Source organism: Microtus pennsylvanicus, chromosome 3 (assembly GCF_037038515.1).
Source record: "Microtus pennsylvanicus isolate mMicPen1 chromosome 3, mMicPen1.hap1, whole genome shotgun sequence".
NCBI lineage: Eukaryota > Metazoa > Chordata > Mammalia > Rodentia > Cricetidae > Microtus > Microtus pennsylvanicus.
In genome coordinates, this window is record NC_134581.1 from 43,607,723 (window position 1) to 43,620,984 (window position 13,262).

Consider the following 13,262-nt stretch of genomic DNA (forward strand, 5'->3'; position numbering starts at 1 on the left):
GAAGTGAGATGAGAAGCACTCATGCTTATGTCTCAATCCAAGGACCCGTCTGTGATGACCCTGACACTGTCACCTTTGAAGAGAGAGATTTTGGTGCTGATGTGGGGCTTAGTTGCAAAATTGTTGACTATTCTGACTCATAAAGAAGCCATTGAGTTTTAAGACGTCTTTACCTTGTGTGCCAAGGAGGGGAGCTTTAGTTAACAGTTCTCCACCCAGATGGTTTGGAATTAGCAGGACCTGGGATGAGCTGTGACTTCTCTGTGGTCGGAGGGACATGAAACAGGGTTGCTTCTTTGCCTCAAATACTCTGGAATGCAGGCGTCTCAATTATGTTTTATGCCTTTGCTGCCGGAGTCCTGTCTTTAATTCTGGCTATGCAAGAGGAATCTTCTCTATGGCAAACCTGTCATAAGTTCCCCCACCCATAAGGAAACTGTTACAGGTGAGTAAAATCGTGTCAACTCTAAGAAACTTCCTCTTTTTATCATGTTTTGTTTCCAAATTATTGTTGACAGTTATATCTGTAAGTAATCGCATTTTTAGCACCAACTAGCTTAACACTAGAAATCAGTCCTGAACTTTTGTTTCAATTATTGCCAGGTTCTCCAGTTGAGATTCCTTTTTCACTGGATCTGTCTTGCATCAGCTTCTCCAGTACAGCTTTTTCTGATTTTCCTGCACTCTGTGTTGAATCCTGCCTGTGAAAAACTGAGCTTGCAACTGTCCTTCCACAGCTTCCTTTTTGCTGAGTTTTTTGTAGAACTAGTGAGAAGAACTTGAGATAGAAACATAGTTAATGTCAAGGTGACAAGACACAGAAACATCTGATGGGTGCCAGCTGCTCACCATGCTTTCTTGATGACCATTCCATCTCTATGGGTCTGGTCAAGCTGGCCATCTGTGACCCCAAGCCCACCATCAACAACAGGAGCTGTCAGTTCTGAGACCTCCAGGAGCTCGGCTCTTCATCACTGCTTTAGAGGCTGACTCTTCTTGCCTCCTGTGGCTGTTCATAAGTCACTGCCTCCATCTTCCAGAGCTGTTTCTCTTGTTCTCCTCACACTCAAATAAGCCCTAACTCCTACATCAAGCCCATTATTTGCATACTGGTTGTCTCTCTGACTGACGCCCAGCACAGATCCATCTAGGCTCCTTTGCATAGTGAAAGTAACTGGGCCGACTCAGTCTTTCCCTGTTCCAGTGAATCCTTGATCCTCATTAAATCTTCTTCAAAACTCTTATCACTCAAGATTCCAAGCTATCTTGCTGCACCCTACCCATCTTCAGCCACTTACCTGCGTATTTTGGGGTGCTAGACTTCTGCTCTGACAAGGTAAGATCAGAGACAGGTTAGAGTCTGTACCAGAGAAGTCATTGATTCACTTCCTCCATTTCCCTTTTCAGGCATCTGCTCTGACAGGGTAAGGTCAGAGGCAAGTCAGAGGAGACATTGATTCACTTCCTCCATTTCCCTTTCCAAGCTGGTAAGGGTTTTGGCATTTATTAGATGTAGCTTATTACTTGTGAACTCAGGATAACAGTAATAGCTACTATACAGAATTGTTTTTGGATGTAGATACAAAACCTTGGAGCATTTAGTAGGGTCAATATATAAGAATACTTCCACAGATAGTGACTTTCCTTTGGCCATCAGTTTTTGCTGCCTTCCTAAGAGAAAGATGGGGTCTCATGAACCAGGTCGCTCACGGTCACTGCTCCTACAATCGTCATTGGGAAAAGGCTATGATGAAAGTGTGGGCTGAGACACGGTGCTCTGGGGTGGGGACATCTTGGCTCAAGGGCGGGGAGCTATGTCTTTTACTTATTTATCTATTTATTTATTTAGACAGAGTCTTGCTAAATAGTTCAGGCTAGCCTGAAAGTCATGACCTGCCTGTGTAAGTGTCCTAAGTGCTACGTTTGCCCCTCTGGGCTCTGTCTTTTAAGGTGAGTGTTCATGTCAGTAACAACATCAAAGCAAACATTAAAAAAATGCTGACAATGGAGTTCCTTAAATATTTGAAATATTAAAAAATGGACAAAATGGGAAATAATAAAAAAAGGAATTGATTGTAAAAGTAATTGCTGGCATTTATATTCATGGCTTTTCATGTGTAATTAACATACCATGACACAGCAATGGTACCCATTAGATACACAACATTATTTGGTTGAAACAGTAAGTTCAGTGCATGACTCTTTCTTGTTGCTTGGATAGTATGTGTCTTTGTTGTCAACCCAGAACAATTAGAGCAAAACAGGTCCCATGAGACAATACTGATGTGTAGTTATCGTTTTTAAACTTTTCAGTCTTGACAACACTGCTGAGTGAGCTGTTAGTCCTATTGTTCAGATGAGAAAATAAGGTTTGGAGTATGGAAAGGAGCTTCAAGCCATCAGCTTACCGAAGTTCTTTGTGGGCTTTGCCTTGGTGCTGTGTGGCATGCGTGGTCTGGAAGAGACCAAGTGATGGATGGAGATGCCTTCAGTCTGTAACAGGAAATGGGAAGAGATGGTTTGTGGAAGACAAGATTTGTGAGCATGAGCATGAGTTCCAGATCCTGGGGCAAAAGTCAGATTTCCTCACATATTCGCTTTAGATGTGTGACCACCTACATTTTACCATCCATTGGCTTCATTGCAGGTCCAAGGAGACACTGATACCTACATTTTACCATCCATTGGCTTCATTGTAGGTCCAAGGAGACACTGATACCTACATTTTACCATCCACTGGTTTCATTGTAGGTCCAAGGAGACACTGATACCTACATTTTACCATCCACTGGCTTCATTGTAGGTCCAAGGAGACACTGATACCTACATTTTACTATCCATTGGCTTCATTGTAGGTCCAAGTAGACACTGATACCTCATAACAAAACTGATCTGCCCATTGCAAAGCCAAACCAAACCAAAGCCAAACAAGATGCAGAGGAGTGCATGGTTGACCCTAGTTCTCATATTTCTGTCACCCCAATATAATGGTTCTGAGATTTGTCTTCAAAGTCTTGAGGACAATTAATTAATCATACTTAAAGGAAGAGACAGTGGTACAACTGAACCTTTTAAAAGCTATTGAAGCCTTGACCTTCCCTCGCCCTGGGCTTTCTTGAGATTCTCACCATTCTCCTGCCTCAGTTTCCTATTGCTAGGAAAGCAAGTATGCATCCCAACACCCAGCTTGCTCTGAAGGTTTCAGAAAGCCAGATTGCACTGTCCTCTTGAAGGGAAGGGTGGCTATTACCCTCTTTGTAGTGTAGCTTGGCAGTTACTTCACATACCCTGAAAACACTGTAGCAATTACTCAATGAATAGGGCACAGTTAATTTATGAACAGGAAAATTATATACAATCTGCTACTATGTTAATAAGTTTGTGGCTTTCATTAGTAGGTAGATCAATTTTGAGCTTTATCAACCCCAATTGTTGAAATTAAAATGGAAATAGCAACATTTGTTTTTATTCTTCTTATACAAATGACTAATTATTTTCCTCTGGGTAACGATAATTAACAAATTCCCTCCTGTGTTCCTGATTCGTGCACAGCTGCTACTCAAGTGATCACAAAGACTTGGTTTTATGTGGTGACATTAAGCTTCCAACTTGGGAAGTATATTAACTGCATAGTATTGCTTGGGCTTATTAATTCTAAATTATGCCTCAATGAGCTTCTCACACTGGGAGCAACATTTATTTGAATGAATTGAATGAGAGAGAAAAAGATAAGAGAGATGGACATATGTATGTATGTATGTATGTATGTATGTATGTATGTATGTATATGTATATATGGAGGTGGAGAATGAAAATGTACCACCTGCAGACATTCTCTGCTCCCCACGTGATAGCTGAGCACATGCCTTGATATGTTTGAGTATCTCCAGAAAAGCACCTCATTCATCATCTTGGATCTTCAGTCATTGTTTCAGTTAAGCAGGAACAGATCGTGCTTTGTCGGCCTGGTTTCAGGGCTGAAATATGTTCAGATCACTCCCCACTTTATTCCTTGGGCTTTTCTGACTTGGGTGTTTGAACAAGACTGGCAGAAAAGCCTGCTGTGTGTACTGCCTTGAGGGTAGGATGCAGTGATGTCTTTCTGTGTGTATGCTGCCATCTGGACAGACACCTCTCTTCCACATAGTGTGTCACAGTCCCTGTTAGGGTAAGTACCAGGTACCTGTGTCAATTTATTTCTGAATTTTCAAGAGTTATTGTTTCCTTGTTAGGTGGTCAGTCAGTGTTTTCTGGATGCATGGAGAATGGTGCTGAGGAAGAAGGCTTGACACTCATGCGTGGTGATTCAGCCTCTGTAGCTGGAGAAGAAACTGTATGTGTATTCATATTAGCTCAGGATGCTGATAAGTGTTCTCATTACCTCATTTCCACTATGGGAATTATTAAATGCAATATTTTTTTTATGTGTGTGTAAAGGACACTTTATGTAACGTCACTGGAAAGAAATTCAGTAATTCAGTAACACTTATCTACAACTTGAAAGATGTTTCTTTTCTTTAGTGTGGTAAAACTGAGCACTGGGAAGTCAACTTCAATTAAATAATTTAAAATAGAGAAATACTCATATGCATAAGTTTCCTGGAATGTGAAAATATAAAAACAGCCCAGAGTTCCTGTGAATGGGAATGCTGGTGCCAGTGGCACATTCCCTGACTAGTGCTTCATTCACTAAATTGCAAAGTAAAATGTTTCCCACCCCTACAGTTATATAACAATCAGTATAGTAAACACAAAGCTGGTGTTTCATCCCTGCAACAGAAATACTAGGAGAGTATTAGTAAATGCAAAGAGAGAAAAGAAAGCAGAAGAAAATCTGTTAAGACTTAAACATATTTGGTTGCATATTCCACTCACTTTGCTTTCCTTTTCCTGGTTTCTAGTTGACCCACTTCCTCTTTTTTCCTCTATTCCCTTGCGTTGAGAGTCCCTAACCCTGTCTATCTGTCTCCTCCCTCTCCACCTGCCCCACTCATAGATTGGATCATGATGGACATCTCACTGAAGCTCAGCAAATTGCATTCTTTCTCCCGGGAATTTATGTTTGTGAATTCAGAGAAAGCAGGTCTATTTGTATGCATGAGTCAAGGTAAGGGGGATGCAAATCACCATGTCTTGTCTCCCTAGTAGAAAGGAATCAAAACTTCAGAAAAATAAGAAATAATGTATACACACACAAATAAAGAGAAACATACAGGAAAAAGAAAGAAAGAAAAGAAAACCTAAAACTTCAGGAACTCAGGAGACTCCAGAGAAAAACTCTAGGGTCATTTGTTGTTGCTGCTTCCAGCCTTCCTGAGGGCTGGTGAGTGCTGTGTGATGTTCTTTTAGTTATCAATATGGGATTTTGTTCCCAGCCAACTTTCTGTTACTTATAATCAAGTGAAAGTAAATATAGGCAGGGTTTTTTCTGTATCCCAGAAGTCACTCCCAAATAACCACAAAGAGGATTAATATTAATTATAAAATGCTTGGCCTACAGCTCAGGCTTGTTACTAACTAACTCTTACAACTTAATATAACCTGTTTATATTAATGCACATTCTGCTATGTGGCATTGCGACTCTTTCATCTTGCACCTCCTGTGTTCCTCTTCATGCCTGGCTGGTGACTCCTCTGACTCCGTCCTTTTTCTTCCTAATGTCCTTAGTCTGGTTCTACTGCTTAACCTTATTCTGTCCAGCTATTGGCTAGTCAGCTTCTTTTTTAAACCAATCAGAGTGACATATAATCACACAGTGTAAAGGAATATTTCACTTTTCCCCTTTTTGTCTAATTAAAAAGGAAGGCTTTAACTTTAACATAGTAAAATTATATACAACAAAGACAATTATAAAGTAACAATTAAAATTTATTATAAAGTTACAAAATCTAGTCCATTTTTATTTGGCAAATTTAGACAAAATATTCTATTACTTACCTTTTCATTGTGAGTCTAGCATTTCATACCTAATTTGCTCTTATCATAACTCCAGAAAACTTTAAGTCTAAATATTTAGTCTTTAACTCAATCAAAGACCCCAGAAGTATGTAATGTTACCTAATGACAGGGACATCTGGCTGCCTAGACAGTCAACCAAAGTTCTTTTGTAATGTTGGGATATTCATCTTTGGCCTATAGGCCTAGTATATCTGACAGACTTTTCTGAGAAGCAGGAAATTTTAAAGAACTGTCCTACCCTGTCTTGGCAAAGCTTGACAATTGCTTTCTTTTGCATTCTGTGGGTCCAGTTTGGACAGTATACTGTCAGCAATTGAGGCAAGTGCAGTTTATTGACTAAATGGCTAACTTGTGTCATAAGGAAAGAAAACTCCATACAGAGATTCTTTGATGTCATCATCTTCTTTTGAGGTAAATTGGTACTAGCAGAAGCAGATATGTCTCACTGTCATAAAAAACCTTAGGTTATTAAACATATTAAATGTCATATTCTGTAGGTCTTGGAAGTGTTTGAAGACCATCTATCTATTTAAATATATCTCTGTATAACCTGAAAACAAAGCTAATATGACTATAAGTTTGACTATTATAGATGACTATTAATCCTCATTTTAGATTATACATTACATTTTTAAATGAGCTACAGAAACACAGTATCTTAACAAGAGTAGAAACATAATACAGTATATCAAAATTAACTTCAAACTTCTAACAATATATCAAAATGTAGAATATTTTGAGATTAATAGTTGTTTTTTTGATTAAAGTAGATTCAATAATCTTTCCCTTTCGCCTATCATTTCTATCTTATTTCTCTTTTTTTTCCTTCAGAAAGAGATATTTGAATTTAGCTCTTTTGTTTAGTTCTTCCCTTTTTTTTTACTAAGACCAATAATAATTTGTAGCCAACCCCCTCAAATGATAATAAACATCCATAATCCATCTTTTGGGAATGTAATACTGTTCTCTAGGCTACTTAGTATTGTTTGTGTTATTTTTGGGGGAACTTTGAGAAAATCAGGATGATTATTAGGTCTTGGCTGGAGTAGTTTGTGGGGCTGGATCATTTTAGCCAGCAGCCTTGAAGCTGTTCTGGATGCAGACTTCCGAGGGGACCCCAGCAGAGGCATTCTGAGATGCTGGATCACCTGGGCCATCCATTTTCATTGGTGTCTGGTTCCCTTGTTCTGAAAGCACAAAAACTTTTAAAGGTAACATGCATACAAGTATGGAATATGTGGTGCACATAAGTCAGTTAATGTTGTAAAATATTATTTCAAGGTGTGTTAGGGCCCAGCATCAAGCATTGTCAGAAAGTCTTGATTGTGTCTAGCCAATGAGGGGTGACCATGTAATGCAAATGGATTGGAATGCTTGGCTGCTGGAACGGTATATGTTTTCCCCGGTTGTTAAATGAACAAGTCTGCCCTATCCCTTTCACTGGACTCCCAATATCTATGTTGGTTGATGTTGTGGCTTCTCACCCTCTCCCCCAAGGAACACATTAGGGCCCAGTTATATCTGGCACCTGGAACAGGGACAGCTAGCATAGGTTTTGAGCTTGCCTGGTCAGAGTCCTTTTGTTTTTCATTGTGACTGTAATTTTTGTGTTTTGTCCAGAACAGGTTCGAGTCTTCTCCCCCTCCTCACTTGCAGTGCTAGGCAGTGCCTCCAATATGGTGTATTTTCTGTGAAAAAGCCTCTCTGTTCCTTTAACAAGTAAGTGTTGGGACCCCCATCCTTTCCTTCTTTTGTGTTGTCTGTCAGATTTGTCTGCTCCTCCAGTTAGGAAGGGACATATTTTTTTCCTGTTACACAATTTCCCATCCCTGTTGACTATTGTCTCCCTCCCCTTCACCTCCACCCCTCCTATGTCTGATCTCTCTATGTCTAATGAAGGGGAGACAGAGAGTTCAGGTCCCAAGGGGCCTGCATGGACAGTGCAGCCACAGTAAAGACTACACAATGCTGCTTCCCAGGCAGCTCCATTCCTGCCATGGGAGGCTCCATCTCCACTGCAATATCCTTGGAGTGAATTGTCATAACCCCTGTCACCAACCCTTGTAAGCAGAAATTCCCTGTGCTGTGGTAGGACTCCCAGCCACTGCAGCCACCTGTCTCAAGCCTCAAAGGCCAGCAAAAACCTTCCTTCCCAGTCAACCTGGGACAAAATGCCATTAAACAGACCTGGATTCCCACCCCCATAGCCAAACTCTTCCTTAAAGCTGTGCTGGAGCTGGCCACCTTTCTTAGCTGGAAATCAGCTTACAGTGGTCAAGCAGAAGATCAAGCACAGATGAACCTCTTAATGAATGTTCCAGTGACCCTTGACATGCTCACTGGATGAGGTAACTTTGTTCATCCCATCATCAGGCACAGATTGGCCATCAAGCCTACTACCTACAGGTTTCTGACCTGGCCTTCCAGGCTCTTAAGGCATGCAAAGGGTAGGAGAACAGTTCTTTAAAATTTCTGCTTCACAGAAGAAACTGCCAGACATTCTGCAGGGCACAGATGAAAGTGACTGACAAGCTTCCAATATAGGTGGGACAGTCTTTCAAATTTTCTGCTTTATTAAAATTCTTCCAGATACTAGGGCCTTTAGGATGAACATGGATGTCCCAACATTGCAAAGGAACTTTGGGTGACTGTCCAGGACTGTCATTGCTAAATTTTTTTTGGAAGTTGTTTGCAACACACCTTTCGTTTACCCCAATAATATTATCCTTCTTGGGTCTTTGATGGAGTTGAAGACTAGATAGTTATAGTTGCATTTTTTTCTTATTGTAATAGAGAGTAAATTAGGTATAAAACTTTAGTTTTAATAAGATAGGATAGATAATGAATTATTTTCTTTTAATTTGCCAGATACAAATTAACTGGAATTCATTACATTGTGATTGTAGTCTTTATTTAATAATTGTTTTTATTGTGTAAGTCTTATTATGTTAAAGTTAAAACCTTTCATTTATTCTTGTTTAGACAAAAAGGGGGAAATATTGTAGAATATTATTTTAAGGTGTTTTAGGGTCTAGTAACAGGTGGTGTCAGAAGTCCTGATCATGCAAATGAGGGGTGACCATATGATGTTGTCTGAGGGCCTCTCAACAGGCACTGTCAGAGGTCTTTCTTGATTGTACCTAGCCAATGAGGGGCTACCATGCAATGTCAACGGAATGGAATGCCTGGGGTCTGGGAGGATATGTAAGTTTTCCCCCATTGTTAAATAAGCGACTCTGCCCTTTCCTTTTCATTGGATTCTGGTGTCTGTGTCACACCTCAGCACCCCCTCCTTTGAGGAAGACTTTAAGGCCCAGCTACAAGTTAAAGATGATTTTTTTTGTTTTATGTTTGATCAGGTAAAATATATGTTATATGTTTTGTGGTTTTTCTAGGTTTATTTCCTTATGACTGTAGTCAGGATTTTCAAGGGGTCTTCCTCAATCAAATTTGATCATCTTTAACCTACAATAAACCCACAGCTTCTCCTTTTCTATGGAAATAAAATTATAACCTCTCCCCCAAGCAACAAACCTTTTGACTTCCATTTTGAAGTCTAATATATTTTTAAAATATATAGGTTGGTTTAATCTATCAGCCAAAAAATTTAAAGACAACACAATAACATACAGGATCCAAACTCTCTGTGTATTTTCCACGTTTATGTGCCTTTTTTCTTTTATATTACTTTTCTCCCCTTTTAAATACTTTATTACCTTAAAACTATATACATTTTTATGACTGTACCCCTTAAGTACTTTATTACTTTAAAACTACATACATTTTTATGACTGCCCCAGCTCTGGGAAGATGTTGGGTCTATGCCATCAAGTAGTGTGCTGTTCATAAACCCCATTTAAATGTCCTATAGCTGGACCTCTTCAAAGAACTGCACTCAATAATACCAAACCAAGGAAGCCATTCTTAAAGGAGCCTTACCAGTGTTTGTCCTTAGTATCAGGCCTATCCAAGAAAAGGCAGTTATGAGAAAGTTGTGTTTGGCTTTGTTTTTGTGTGCTTACAATCTTTTTTAAAACATTGTTAGGCCTTATGTGGAAGTTACAGCCCCATGTTGGAATGCCATATGTAGAGTTTTTCTATGACCTAGCATTTCACTACCAAATAACCACAAAGAAGCTTAATATTAGTTACAAATGCTTGGCCAATAGCTTTGGCTTGCTACTAGCTATCTCTTACAATTTAAATTAACTCATTTACATTAATCTACATTCTGCCATTATCGCTCTTTCATCTTCCACCTCCTATTTCCTCTCTGTGTCTGGCTGGTGACTCCTCTGACTCCTCCCTTATTCTTCTCAGTGTCCTTAGTCTGGCTCTCCTACCTAAGCTCATTCTGTCCAGCTATTGTCCAGTCAGCTTCTTTTTTAAACCAGTCACAGTGATATATATTCACACAGTGTAAAGGAATATTCCACAAGTAAATAAGATGCCTTTGCTTTCATGTGTTTTTAAGGATGTGTGTAAAGACATGCATTACCACATCGTTTTTGTTTGATTTTTGAGATAAAGTTTCACTCTGTAGCTTAGACTACCCTCCAACTTGTGTACCCTCAGGCTCAGGCTCTGAGTGTTGGTATTGTAGGCATACACTTCTACATCTCATAAAAGGCATTTAAAAATTACTTTACTTTTAATTAGCATATGGAAGTCACAGGTTTGTTATAGCATTTTCACACATGCTTAGTTTTGGTTGCTTCTTCCTAGCCACTCCCACATGCCTACATTGTCCCCATCTCCCTGATCCCTCTTTACTTGTGACCTTCCACCCCCATTTCTTTTCTCAGTTTCATATTATCCTCTTTCTAATCACTTCCTCCCTTCTGTAAAGCCTCTTTCTACCTCATGAGTCTCTTTCTAGCTTCATGATCTGTACCCACTCACACTCACTACACTGTCACATAAAGATGTATATAGAATAGTTGAAAGCCAGGATGCTTTTATGAGAGAGAACACATTGATGGATAAAAGTACGAATGGTAGAGGAGATTCTTCATGACACACTGGCCAGCAAAAGTGTAGGTGACAAGGCAGTATACATGAAAAGGCATGAATATTCAAATCGGTCTGGAAAGAATTAGGCCTCAATATTAACTGTCATGTACTTGAGTTGTGGCTGTTCACATGACTGTTTCTTTTTGTATCCTTGTGGGTTTTTCCAAATTTTCTATATTATATACAAATTTAATTTTTGTGGGGAAGTTGCTTGTTGGTTCCTGGCTTCTCAGACCTGAAATAATCACACAGAAACTGTATTGTTTAAAATACTGCTTGGCCCCTTAGCTCTATCTTATTAATTTAACCCTTTTCTAGTAACCTGTTTATTGCCACATGGCTGTGGCTTACCAGATAAAGTTCTGGCATCTGTGTCCAGTGGGGCTATATGGCTTCTCACTAACTCCTCCCTTCTTTCTCCCAGCATTCACTTTAGTTTTCCCTGCCTAGCTCTGTTCTACCCTATCAGGCCAAGCCAGTTTTCTTTATTCATTAATGGTAATCACAGCACACAGAGGGGACTCTCACATCATTTAATTGATAAAAATACTTTAAAAATAATTATATACTCACAAGACGAAGAAGAATTGTCAGTCTTCTCTCCCGATTCCACCAGGAACAGGATCTGGAGGAGGAGGGAAGAACAGGACATGGCTTGTGTGGGTTGCTCATCTGAGGGACTTGCCGTCCTGTGCTGTCTGTGGACTGGATATGGAGCCCTGGGGGTTAGAGCGGATAGAGAGCACTGGCTCAGAAGTGAGTAGTTTGGAGTCTCAGCTCTGCCCTTTTCTGTCAGTGAGGATTTGGAAAAGTATGCAACATACATCTCAGTATTCTCATTTGTGAAATGATGGAGCTGTTCGGCATTGAATGGGAAAGCTTTGAAATGATCATTTAGCAGAGTAGCTGCGTCAAAGTCAATAGCCAAGTGGTTTATTTTTATTGTTTCTGATGGTGACAGCCACAGCTTTCATATGTGTTCATAAATCTGCCACTTGTCCTTGCCATTACTCATGTACATAGCACATAGTTTGGCTGTCATTTGTCTTTCCACCTGAATTCTCCTTTCAATATCTTTATCCACTCCCAAAGCAGTTTCATAAATTCTTTTTAAACTTTTTTCCAAGACAGGGTTTCTCTGTGCAACAGCTCTGTCTGTCATGTAACTCTTGTACACCAGGCTGGCTTCAAACTCACAGAGATCCACCTGCCTCGGCTTTCCAGGTACTGGGATTAAAGGTGTGTGCTTCCATGCCTAGCATATGCTTTTCAAACTTTAATGCTCATACATATGACCAGAGTATCTCACTAAATTGCAGATTCTGACTTTGTAGATCTGAGTTGTGGTCAAGGACTTGATTTTTTTCTTTCTTCTTTTGGTTTTTCAAGACAGGGTTTGAATTTTTAGAAGGCTTCCATGTGAGATTAACTGCCTCTGCCAAATAACACCTTCATTAGCAAGTACCATGACAATCCAGCTACAGTCCAGCATCTATGTAGGGTCACATCACCATCCCTACCAGGATAGGTTTCTTGGCATTCTTCATGTATATCACTTGCACTTCTAGTATAGCTATAAGTGGTTTGAATGAGAAAAGTCCCCCGTTTGCTTTTATATTTGATCATTTAGTGCCCAACTGGTAATACTGTTTGGGGAAGTTTAGAAGTTATGGCCATAGTAGAGGAAGCTCATCACCAAGGTGAATTTTGAGAGATTATATATATATATATATATATATATATATATATATATATATATATATATATCTGATGTAGGTGGGTCTTCTATTTATCTGTTGCTTTCATTGGTTAATTAATAAAGAAAACTGCTTGGCCTGATAGGTCAGAACATAGGTAGGTGGGTGGAGTAGACAGAACAGAATGCTGGGAAGAAGGGAAGTGAGTCACATGCTATAGCTCTCCTCTCCAAAATGGATGCAGGTTAAGATTCTTCCTGGTAAGCCACCACCTCATGGTGCTACACAGATTATTAGAAATGGGTTAGTCAAGATGTGAGAATTAGCCAGTAAGAGGCTAGAGCTAATGGGCCAAGCAGTGTTTAAAAGAATACAGTTTCTGTGTAATTATTTCAGGGCATAAGCTAGCCAGGCAGCCGGGAGCCGAGTGCGATGAAAAGCAGGCCCACAGCTCCTTCTACCTATAGCCTTGTTCCACTTCCAGACTGCTCTTTCTATTCTGTGCTCATGGTTAAAGATATGATCTCCTGGCTTCCCTATGCCTGTCATGCCTGCCTCTTGGTCCTCTACATCTCTGTCATGATGGCCTCTTA